Source organism: Gavia stellata, chromosome 13 (genome assembly GCF_030936135.1).
Source record: "Gavia stellata isolate bGavSte3 chromosome 13, bGavSte3.hap2, whole genome shotgun sequence".
Taxonomy (NCBI): Eukaryota; Metazoa; Chordata; class Aves; order Gaviiformes; family Gaviidae; genus Gavia; species Gavia stellata.
Window position 1 is genome coordinate 10283970 of NC_082606.1, and position 12679 is coordinate 10296648.

The following is a 12679-nucleotide window of genomic DNA, read 5'->3' on the forward strand; positions in this document are numbered from 1 at the left end:
TAACCACCAAACTGCTGTTTCAAACCCCAGTCTAAAGACATGACAATATACTTAATTTTTTAACCCACAAGGCCTACTGCTGTCCTGAAGAGCTTGCACATATGCTCATCAAGTACACTATGGAATCCAATCTAAATATTTAACAGTCATACTGCAAGACTGGTCATTCATAGCTATTACTTGACTTATCTGTTCTTTCAGCATACAGCTTAAGCAAGTTTAAGGATTACAACAGATGCAAGTAGCACATGCTTAAAACTGACTTTGGCTCGTTGTGATTTAGAACAGCATCCGAAACAGACACCATACACAGAACTTCATATATTAGTGAATTAACTCAGGGGTTTAACAGTTATTTGCAATTAAACTACTTTATAATATATAGAAGCATATTGTCTTCAGGACAGCTTAGAAGAAAATGGAAATTCCCGGCTAGCTAGGATAAGTGGAGGGAAAAGTTGTCTTCACTGCTCCCCTATTGCTATGACCACTATCGGAAAAGAGAGGACTTTTTTGCAGAGCTGAAGATGTTTTTTCCTCAATTACTGTTGCAGACAGACATGAGTTGAAAAAAACCCAATGCATTCTTATTTTGCAATAATTTTTCTTACTTTTTAGTTACACTATTCTCCACACCTTTGTGTATTTGTAATATTTGCATTTTTCTCTGAGAAGTCTTGTTACAGCAACTGTGAGGCTAAAGTTGCCAATCAATTATTTATGAACTACTAATAAAATTGTTTCAGACATTTAGAACACTATTTCTGAGACAATTGTGTAGTACGGTATTTATATTAAAAATATGAAAATTATATTTGAAGCAATTGTCCTTAAAGGACAATGGCCTTAACTAGAACTAAAAACAAAAGGAAGACACTTGCCAGATATAGTAGGCTAATACTTAAATGTAAAGAGCTGTTGAACAGATTCCTAAAGTTAAAGTGTGCTCCATTTAGAGAGAAGTAAATAGCTTAGTATAGTGTAGTTGAATATATTAATGCACACAAGGGTTAAGAGACTGCAGATGATTTGGAACACAGCTTCAATATTATTTAGCTAAATGTACTCATATTTTTTTCTTTAATGTTTCTAGTTGTTTCCTCAACTTTTTAAAAGAAAAGAAAAAAAAAGAGTAGTGTAGTGTATAAAGAAGGCGGCAACAGTGAACGTGAGAGTCCTTTCCCCCCCTTTTACAGCTGTATATATGATGTATGCTGTCTTACATAAACTTATTTTTATTCAATACTCTCACTTCAAAAGCTGCTAAGATTTAGAGATAATTCCACTTAATAGTCCATTCCTATTTAAATGCAGACTACAAAAGGAATGGAAAACCTGGAGAGGGAGAAGTTATTTGCTGACAATATGGGGATAATTGTATTACTGAGTCAGTACCAGGCATATTAGCTTCCAAGTATGAGTTAGACTATTACATGCATGCTATTATGTCAGATTACCACAAATATATGAAATATTTACTGTACAGAATAATCAGAACTTATTTAATGCCTTTAAAAAACAGAAAGCATCAACATGCATTTGACCAAATCTCAGCTCTGTCCTTAATTTTGTCTGTGTTTTTAATTAGGAGTTTTCTTTAGAGCATTATACCCTGCGAGCCCTAGTGATTTAATTTACACTGAAGCATAACATACATGCAGAGAATATATTTACAGTATACTGAGTGTACGTTCAAAATCTCATATAATAATATTTCAAACTTTTCAGCAACTTTAAAGCAATCTCTATAATCATTGCATCAGAAAATATAAAAAAAAAATCCCTCCATTTTCTTCCAGGTATAGAATTTTAATCCTCTAATTGTACTGCCCTGAGCCTTGGGATGGGCAATTCTCTGCCCTGAATTAGATCTCTTTTGGACAGAGACTGCCATGGAGTCTGTGACCATGTGTGCACTACATCACTCTATATAACACAGATTATTTTAGAGAGCTGTGGGTTTTTTGTTTATTTGGGTTTGAGTGGTTTTTTTTTTTTTTTTAAACTACTTATAAAAATTCTCTGTGAAATGTTTAGATTAAGGGAACAACTTTAAATGGGCAAAATGTTACTTGTAAGCCCTCTGGATTCTATCCTCCCCCCACAAAAAGGTTTTAAATATTTTCTAAAATGTAGTTAACTAATAATTCCATTAACTTTTTAGAACACAAAAGTGTGAAATGGGCAGTTTTTGACAAAGTCGTCTTTCATTCAATAAATGGTAGCAATAATCTGTGACATTTACATTTGAAAAATGCCACAAGCACAAACCACTAAACTACTGTTGACAGCAACATACACTAGGATGAGTAGGCACACACAGATAGGAGCCATGCTTGCTAAACAACTGAAATTACATTCATTGATAAGAATGGTAGATATTAAATATAGTTTTAAATTGTGGCAAAAATAAAAAAAAAAAAATTGTCTGCTTTCTTTGCTTCTATATACTGACAACTATGGAGTGATAGATTTCCACCTGAAAGTAAGAACCTCTGCTTTAGACCTATCAACCTAATTGAATGACACAGTTAAGATGAGAAAAACAACACCTGTACAAGAACCTTCTTAGATGCCAAAGAATTTTTATGCTTCAGAGCTTCTGTTTTACTGTAATGGTCTCACAAGGCAGACTGTATGACAGTACTTCATTCTTACTAGATTTTCAACACTACAGTTAAAAGAAAATTTGGAATTTTCAATTCTCCTTGATACTTCAAAGAATTGGGAGATATTCTGAGCTATTAGTCTTCTCCTCCTTGATAATAGTCTGGAATCCCAGTACTTCACCTGTGATTTCTTAAGTGTTTCCACAGCAGTATACAACACAGTCATTATGATAATGTTGTGCTGACATCACTGCAGGATCAAGCAAATGGTATATTGAAAGAAAACCTTTATACAAGTCTCTTCAGGTTGTGTAAATTCCACTGAAAACAACCTCATTTATAGTGCATCATGACTTCTTTCTACATTAAAGGTCTTAGAAATTATGGTTAACTGTCATCTCAATCATAATATTCTTTACAGAAGTAATTTATGATGAACAAAGGATGTTTTAACCTTAAATACTACTTTTTACTCTTCTTAATGCTTTTAGGCGCAACAGCATTCTCTCATCACTTTTCTCAGTATGTTGATTTATATGGTAAGAATTGGCACTGATTTTTAGAACACTCAAATGTGTCAAGGAACCTTACATTTTCATTTGCCAAATCATAGCTGTGTATTACACTAAATAAAGGCATCTATTTTATATAATTACTGATGCTTCATTTGGGAAACAAGCATTGTGTCACCTCCTCCATGAAAAATAACTACAACTTTATGATGAGAGTTTATTTTCACATCAGAAAGCAATTAAATAATGTTACACCAATGAATGCTTCTAAGACACAAGAATTCCTGTCAGCCAAGGGTTAACATCAGTATTAAGATGCTGGAAGCGATATTAACCCTTTTTGTATCAACACGTTAGAAAAAAATCTTGCTTAAAACTTGGATGCATTCAAATTAGCAATGCAACAGAATGTTTTAAGAAATTTCAGGACTACTGAACAATCAGATGAGCATTATTTTTATTGTCTTAAATGTTTTTAATACGTTTTTACTAGATATGCCCATTTTAAGACAACTATTACTGTCCTTAGTTTAAGGGCACATAGCTTTATGTTCTATTTCACTTATTACCTGCAATCAGTAGTCTGTTGAAAGAAAATATTAATAAGAAAAAAATGCAATAGGACCCAGGTGACTAAAGAAAGTTGGGGGTTAATGAATACAGTCAGATTTTTATTTCTGCATAATTCTTCCTCTTAAAGCAAAATGAACCATCAATCTCATAGCAAGAAATTAGTTTCAGCTACTACTACTTGGCCTCTGAAATTGCAGAAGGCAAAATACTAATGTTATCTTCTTGAACGTAAGAGGATGCACAAAAAAGTATTAAATAGCTACGGGATTCTTTTAGGTTGTGGATTAGGGGAGGTACATGAGAGAGGGTATTCTAACACATAGGTTTAGCTGTGGAACAGAATCAAGCATGTATTCTAAGCAAGCTGCCTCTTCAAAAGAAAACTGCAGGGTGTTCATCTTGAAGATTAATCAAGACCCAGAAATACATAAGCATCTGTAAAGCTCAATTTATTACTAATCCTATCAGAAACCAGGAAAAAAAGTACTGACAGATATAAGCAAAACATACTATATTTTCACTCTGTATTAATTTATCTAAATTATTTCATTTATCTTTTTATACCAATTAAAATGTTCCAACTCATTCTGAAATCAAATATTGTACTGTCTTACTCAACTTATATTGTGAACTTACCAACATTACAAAATAAAGCCCCCGCTTTTTAATGAAGTGTTGATTCTTAAGTCCACAAGCCCAGACAGTTTTATCAACATCATAGCATTAGAAAGCAAATCAGTTACAAATCAATGCACTGCAATAGCTAGATCAGTGGGAGGTCCATTCAGAGTGAAAATAAGGAAAGGAAACAAAGGAGACAGAAAAATGTATGTAGACTAGATTCAAAAATACGAAGAGGATACATACCTGGATTAAATTCTTCTTAAAAATAAAATACAAATTACATACCACCATCTTTATATTATTTTCCATTTACGCAGAAATACTGTACACAACTCCATTACTATTTTGCCGTTCTTCCTTCAGCCTTAAAAATGGTACAATACAACATGAGGCTGCTTCTCAGTGATTCAACTCAAGTGAAATCAGGCATGCTGTTAGTCCGCAATGGTATCTGTTCTAAATTCCACCGTATTCCCTAGGCAGCATTAAATGGTTTTTTTTTTTTTGACTCCCTCTCCCAGTTTTTTCCCCCCTCCTACAACTTGTGCTAACAGCTAAGAGTAATCATGGTGTTAACTACTAATTCATTCTGCAGCTCAGCTTTATTTCTCCTCTATAATAGCAAAAAGGGAGTCAGCGTCCTACTCCTGCTCAAATACAACATCAACATGAGAGAGCAGTAATCATCCTGGTGTTTTATATGTGCTGGTAACTTCACCCGTTGCTGTTTTCTCCTGCCACCGCTTCTGAATGCAGTACTCGCTGCAATAGCCACAGCCCTCCTGCGTGGAAGGCAGCCCCTCTGCTTCACAGATAGAGTAAAACAGGCTTATTGAGAACCCTTGCTCACAGAAACAGCACATGCAGTGCATCGTGAGAGCTAGCAGGTGCATCGGTGGCCACAAGGATAACAGTGTGAGATAGTATCTCTTGCTTGGTAGGGCCATGTTTCACCTAACCTTTTATTTGTCAGTCTGACATGACCTAGAGAAACAACTGTATAGCTATTTCTTTCAGCAGTGCTTTCATCAACAGCTGATCATTTTTGGTAATAAATCTGCTAAATAGATTCATAACTATTATCATTCTGTTATTACTTAAGGATGCTCCAGATAAGAAGCATATCACTCTGTTTTCCATGAAAAGTATTTTGCATGTTCCCAATTAATACCTAGACAGTAGGACTCAGTCATTTGTTTACTGGGATTCAAATAGCAGAATGGATTATTATTGTGCATGCAGTGAATAAATTATCCTATACAGAATACAAGAGGTGTTTTTTCAAATGTTAACTCATTTAACAGTGTGTGTAAGGCCACATTCAGCCTTACATATATCAAAGATAGATTTAAAACTCTGACACGTGAAGAACTACAGAAATACATCCAGAATGATCCTATATACAACCATTCTACATACAAAGTATACACATAATCTAAGTGTAAAAGTTTCACAAAACGTGTACATGCATAAAAACAGAGGTATACTATTTTTCCCTTTAATCTTGGGAGATAGCAGCACTGGAATGCCCTATAAAATACATAATTTACTAGCTGAAAAATTAGTATATTTCCTGTATAAAAATAAACAAAACTTTGGTCTTTCCGGTAATGTGGACACATTTGTAACAGAGAAGCTTGTAATTCAGGTATTTACCTCAAAAATATGTTAAGGATACCTTGAATAAAAGACAGCACTTAAAAGTATTTAACAATTTCTAGTAATGCTTATTTAAAGCTTATTGGTTGTAGCTTTCACTTTCTGCAATCCTTGTTTTATTGTTAGTAATGAGATCTTGGGATACAATGCTTTTTAAGTACAATTTATAAATGGAACAGTTCTAGAATAAAATCTCTTATGTATAGTGGTAAAATTAATATTTTGGAATTTTTTGTGTATCATTGTAAAAATAATTATGGACCATCATATTTGTTATGTCCTGCTGAAATGAATGCAACCTATAAATACTCCATTAATTAGATTTATAGTTAAGAACCAGATGAATGAATGCTTCATTATTCATATCTTATTGCAGTTATTAGCCTGTGGCAATTACTTAATATTCTGTCTAAACTTAAACAAACTGATGCTTCAAATCTGCCATGTTGCGTGCCAACAAAGAATACAATAATACTTTTATATAAATGCACAATAGGAAATATTCCACTGATATCAATACTTAGTAATATAACCCTAATTACATGAGATGTAACAATAATGCCTCTCAAAAATCAACAGGACTGGTGATGTAAGGATTAAAAAAAAAGAAAACTCAGGCAGCCTAATCAAGCATGGCCACCTACAGTAGGTACACATTTACAACAGAAATAAATTGGGGTTTTATCAAGATTAAGCAAATGGTCTTGAGACTACAGACAGTAAACCCAGTAAATAGTGGGAGAGTTTTGCAAAAATATCGGGTTTTGTCATTTAATAAAAAAGTGTTTGCAAATAATGTTAACTCATAACTCTTAGATTACTGTTGTCACCTTCAAGCAAGTTCCTAAGTATTGACTCTGTTTATACTAATCTGTTATGTTACCATATGTTGAATGTTTCAGTTTGAAGTCACTTATTTGATAGCCCAGCATAAGCAGGGCATTTTGCTCTGCCAAATGTACCATTCAATTGATATTTAAGAAAGAAAACCAAAACTGAATGGAAACAAACAAGAATCCAAAGACCTTCAGAACTAACTATGATTTATCTACCCTGGAATTAAAATTCCATGTAGAACTTGCCCAAGCCAGCAAAATGCTGACTTTGCTTGTAATGATACTGACCAATCAAGAATCTAGTTTCATGTATAAATACATACTAATTATTTGCAACTGGAGTTACCCAAATTCATCTTCACAACAAAGTTATGTTGTACCTCTGTTCACATGATCGTTGCACAGATATGATGTTAATAACTTTCTATAGTAAATATATGAGCAGAGGTTTTCATTCTGTACTGTAGCTAAAATTCTCATAGTTCTGGTAGTCCAGATACTTGTAAGCCAACAACTGGAATGAAACCACTGTGCATCTTGAAAAGGCATCCATGTCAGCCTTCAATAAACTAACACAAAGGAGCAGTTTGCATGCGTGTGCTATTTGTGTTTTTGTGGTTACTTGCCAGTAACCTCACATGTTGATGAAGCTGGCCTTAAAGAACCACACCTTCAAGGGTTCACACTGATTGTACTTCACACACACAGTGTTAAAAATATAACTCCCACATGTAGAAGGAACAGGAGAAATACAGACTATGTACAGAGGTGTTGCAATTTGTTACACAATTCTAGCCAATCCCTGTATCTTAATGGAGAAAAACAACAAAAAGCCATCAAAACCTAACACCACCAACAAACACCACCCCACCCCCCAAAAAAAACCCAACCCACACCCCAAACGGCAGCTATAAGCCTTCATGGAGAGAACAGCTATTCTGTGTGCCTATTTCCAGGATTATGTGACCGTGACTTTGAGATGATTCTTGGATTTCTTAGGAATAAAGGTCTGTCCACTGAAAATATTTCAATATTTTCCATCACTATTTTTAAGTAATAAACCCAGTGATAAATAACATAATTATTAGATATATTATTTGACTATTTTTATTGTTTGATACTTATATTGAAATGGTGACAAGTATAAACTGACAGAACAACTTATAAGTAATTTATATTTCATGATGGATTTCAGCCTGGAAGCTGGATAAGCTGTCACAGAATTAACCTATCTTTCTCCTGCCCTCCACCTCCCCCGGTCTGCTTAAGGGATGGATATTTCCTCCCTTTCATTAAAGAAAGGCAATAACTGTGTCAAGTCTTAAATCTAATCAATTAAAAATAAATCTAATCAATCAGTCCTTGAATCATAATATTCTGACCTAACCAGAGGTGTCCAGACTGGGCAGTGGGAGTGTGAAACTGGGAGGAGTAGAAAGGACGTTTCCCCAGCCAGCCCCCCCCTGAAACCACGCCAGCTGCTGTCAGCCGCAGAGATGCACAAGGACCCTACCCCTCCACTCCCCCCACCGACCTCCTCTGCCGGGAGGCGGCGCGCCCCGCGCCGCGGCAGCCGGCTGCGGGAGAGGGGAGCGGAGAGCGGCCATGCTGCTCCCAGCGCGCCCCCTGCTGGCGGCTCGGCGGCTGCGACCGAGCAGGGAACGTCGCCGCACGCAAGTGGTGCGGGTGCTACTGATGTCAAACGCGGTGGGTATATGATCCAAGACAGCGGCACTGAATTAGAGGAGGTGATCACATTGCTTTTACTGAATTTTGTTTTAACCTATGGGAAGTTCTCGCGTCTACAGCTCTTAATAGAATTTCTAGTCTATTAAAAATACGAAGAGATGTATAAAATACAGCATTCCCACCCCCCCTTTTTTTTGGAAGCACACACAGTTTTAAAGATATTCTTCTCCATACAATATGCTTTTTTTCTATACAATGATTATTTTCTCTCCCGTAAAGCTCGGTGTTTTCTTCTAAAAAGAAAATGTCATAAAAAGGGGGGGAAAGAGAAAATAACTATTCATGAGATACAAGTCTTGATATTTCTAAAGTGCATGGAATCCACCTGTGAGCTGTTTTAAATTTTGCTTCAGATGACTAAGTGCTTTGGAGTTTCTGAAGTTATGAAGGCCAAAGCCATTTCTTATTCCACACTAAACCGTTTGCAAACGCTGTTTCCTTAAACCATTTGCTAGGTTTATAAAATTATGCAGTTTTAATTCCATTAAGTGAAGTAAAACCACTTTTGAGATTTTTTTTTTAATAGCAATTAACAGGGAGCAGGCAAACAATTTAAAAACATGATAACAGCTTCTTGCCAACTACAATTTAAACAAAAGTCATCCCTGATTTCCGAAGGAATCACAAGATGGGATCACAGTGAAAAGCAAATACAGGGTGGGAGGGGAAGCCCAACAACAGCTAAAGGAAAAAAAAAAAAAAATCAAGAAAGGTTGATAACTAAGCATATTTCAGGAGGAAAAAGGGAGCTTTCTCCCCATCCAGATGTATCAAGCACCCAAAGTCATGATGTTATGCATTTGAAGTGGTAACTTAAGAACAACATATGTTACTACTGAAATTTAATCCTCCCATTGTGTTCTTTCCTTACGACAATTTTGTTCATTGTTGCCCTCTAGGAACGTGTTCATTCTGGAGACTATCTGATTTTCTTGCCTAGGAAAGTAGAGTGTTTGCTAAAGAATTTTTTAACGTCAGGAGTCTGACTCATTTGCCACTTTTCATATAAGGAACTGGTTTCAGTTTGATGCTTTGCTTTCTATTATTGTGTCCCTTTATGTTTTGCCATAATGAAAACATTTTCTGCAGTAACTGATCTCTTACAGATACTACTATTAAAGCATTAAACTCTTCATTAATAGAAGAGTTAATAGAAAAGGCAGTATTTCTGTTTCTAAATATTAAATGTTTCTAAATATTAAATCAGACTATTGTTTCTACTAAATCAGACTATTGTTCTACTAAACTTTCTCTGATTCGGGGAAAAAAAGACCAAGAGTTTTGGCAGAATATGACTCTTTATTATTCTTCCACAACCGCAATATAACTAATTGTGCAGCTTTGTACTTTATGCAGAAGAATATGCTGATCTTTACAGAAATTAATGTAAAATGGTCAAGGACTCACATAAGCATTATATTTCAGGAACAGACATACTTTTTTTTCTTTTATACTAAATTTGTCAATTATCAGCTGCATTATGCAAATACTTATTTCTACTCTCTTAAAATTATATATAAACTTATTACTGGTGCTAGTGACAGGAAAGTATAATGAACTCGAGTAACATAATTTGCCTGCTTTTTCACATTTGCCCCATTACACAGGTCAATTTTTATTATTCCCTCTTAAAAGTATTTTATTTCTATTGATTCTTTGCACCTTGGTTCCAGATAAAATAACCCTTACAATACGCAAGTGCTGCCTCAGCTCTAACTATATGCATTAGACTTCCCTGGACCTTTCCTGTCTCAGGTCTAGCAGTGCACACAGCTAGAGGAACTGATTGTTACCTTCAGCCTGGGGATTCAAGTTTCTTTGATCCAAGGTCTCCTCAAATGTATACAACCTCACGGTGTATGACCTTGGCTGAGCTTTACTGAGAGCTGTAATTATGATGTGAGCAAGACAAGAAGGGTGGGGCAGGGAGAACAAACAAAAAAAAATGGGGGGGAAAAAAGTTAGCAGCTCGAGGATTTCAGAGGTAACATACTGGTATGAAAAGATACAAAAGGGGAGAAGGGGGAGGAAAGAGAATCTGAGGATGGCAATTCAGTATCAGCAAGGATCAGCCTATTTCAAGGAGTGACAGAGGGACCCCTTCCCTGCTTTCCCAGCCCAGTGGAACATGAAAATAGATCAAAACCACTTGGTCTTATCAGGGTGATGCATGTACCAATAATTAGCCTAGTAATTTACTAGTCCTAGCTTTCTGTTGTTCATATTAAGAAATAAATAGTTGCTCTGGACTCTTAAGTCACATTTATCCTGCTTGCAGAGTCTCTTTGCATATGGTAAAGCTCATTAGAACAAAAGTGACCTAGAGTGGGAGAGTTAAAACATCTCCATTCCATACAACCCTTGGTCATATACTTGAATTTAAGTATATACTTAACAGCACTACTAACAGCACTAATTAAGAGGCATCTTGAGACTTGCCATGAGTGGCAGAGGCATGGAAAGATTCAGCAATAAAGAGCACACCACCAAAACAGAAAAGAAAAATTTCTTCAGTAGTGAATTAAAACAACCAACCCCACTAATGTGAAAATGGGTAAGGAGGGTAGATCACAAGAAAGATCCATAATGATGAAGTAGGAACTCTAAGGTAGATGCTGCGAGTATTCTAGAAGCTGAATGCTTGCAACAATCCTGCTTACAGTGCTAGGATTGCCAGAGCAAAGGGTTACATTATTTATGATAAACAGGGAAGCAAGGCAGTTAGCTCTCCTGGATCCCTTTTTTCTCCCCTGAGCCCTCTGTCTCTAGCTTAGATTCCATCAGTATCATTCATTAGCTTTTCAGTGTATGACCTGTCATTCTCTTCGCCAGGATTCTGAGTTCATCAGTGCTCCATTCTTGGCTGCTCTCAGCTCTTTCCTATCCTAGATCTCCCACTGATATGATTGCTGGTCATCCCAGTATTTCTCTCTCCTCACCCTGGGACTTCTTTCCCTTTCTTGCCATCATGAGAGGTACTCTGCCAATCCTCATAATTAACAACCCCAAATCTCTACCTTCACAGTCCTAACTATTCATCTTCAGTACCTTCACTGCATTCCAAAAGCCAGCATTTACCTCCACAGAATAGTGCCCTTAAAGGACAGTCCAGTTGAGTCATACTAACTAGCTTATTTTTCCTGTTTTATGCAAAGCACACATTCTCACTTGTAAACTTTCTCTGATAAGAACCCTGTTGAGTTTCACAGTCTTCCAAGCATTGCCTCAAATGTTCACAAAACGCTTTATAATTCAATTACAAATATGCTCTAGGAGCTGTATAATTCTATAGCACATTGACTTAGCCACAGGCTACCAATAAAACCAGTAACAAATCATTTAACATGAGTCCAAAGACAACCTGCAAAACGCTATAACGTGGTTACTTGAAATAGATACTGAAACAGGAGGAGAGGAAAGAATGTTACAATGGTCCCTTTTTGAACTTTGCAGCAAAGGAGAGAATTGATATTTAATTGTGGAAGAGAGTATGTTACATTCCTGTTTGTTGATTTTCTTTTATGACAGTCAAGGGAGAAAGCTTAGGTTTCTTACCCTCTATTGTGAATCATGAGATATCACTTTTTGAAGAGGAAAGCCAAGTGATAATTCTTTTTCTGACCTTGCCTAACAGAATCCTCAAATAACAGCACAGCACCTCATGAAGGTTTCTCCCAGGGTTTATCATTTTTAATACCTTCAATTAGCTGAAGAAAGCAATTTTTAACTTTCACATCAATTTAAAGGGGGGAGGGGGATAAATCATAAAATACCTAAACTCACAATACCATAGAAAGATTTAAGTTAAAATAAGCCTTCAAATAAGTTAACTGTAGCTTTATTCAGATAAAAGACATCTCCATTTTTGTTTCTTCAAAATTCTATTGACTTTTTGATACATTTTCTCCCTGAGAAACTTTCAGAGGAAGTCACTCCAGAAAAAAAACCCAAATATGCTAGTGAGTTACTTAAAAAGATAGGAAATAAAAGAAACAAAAGCAGTTCTTTGGTCAAAGTTGAGGTAAGTGTGATTTTATCTTTTTACATAGTACATACCCTGCACAAAAGCCATGAGACATGGAAGACAAGGTGATGGAATAAATTTTAACTTAAAACA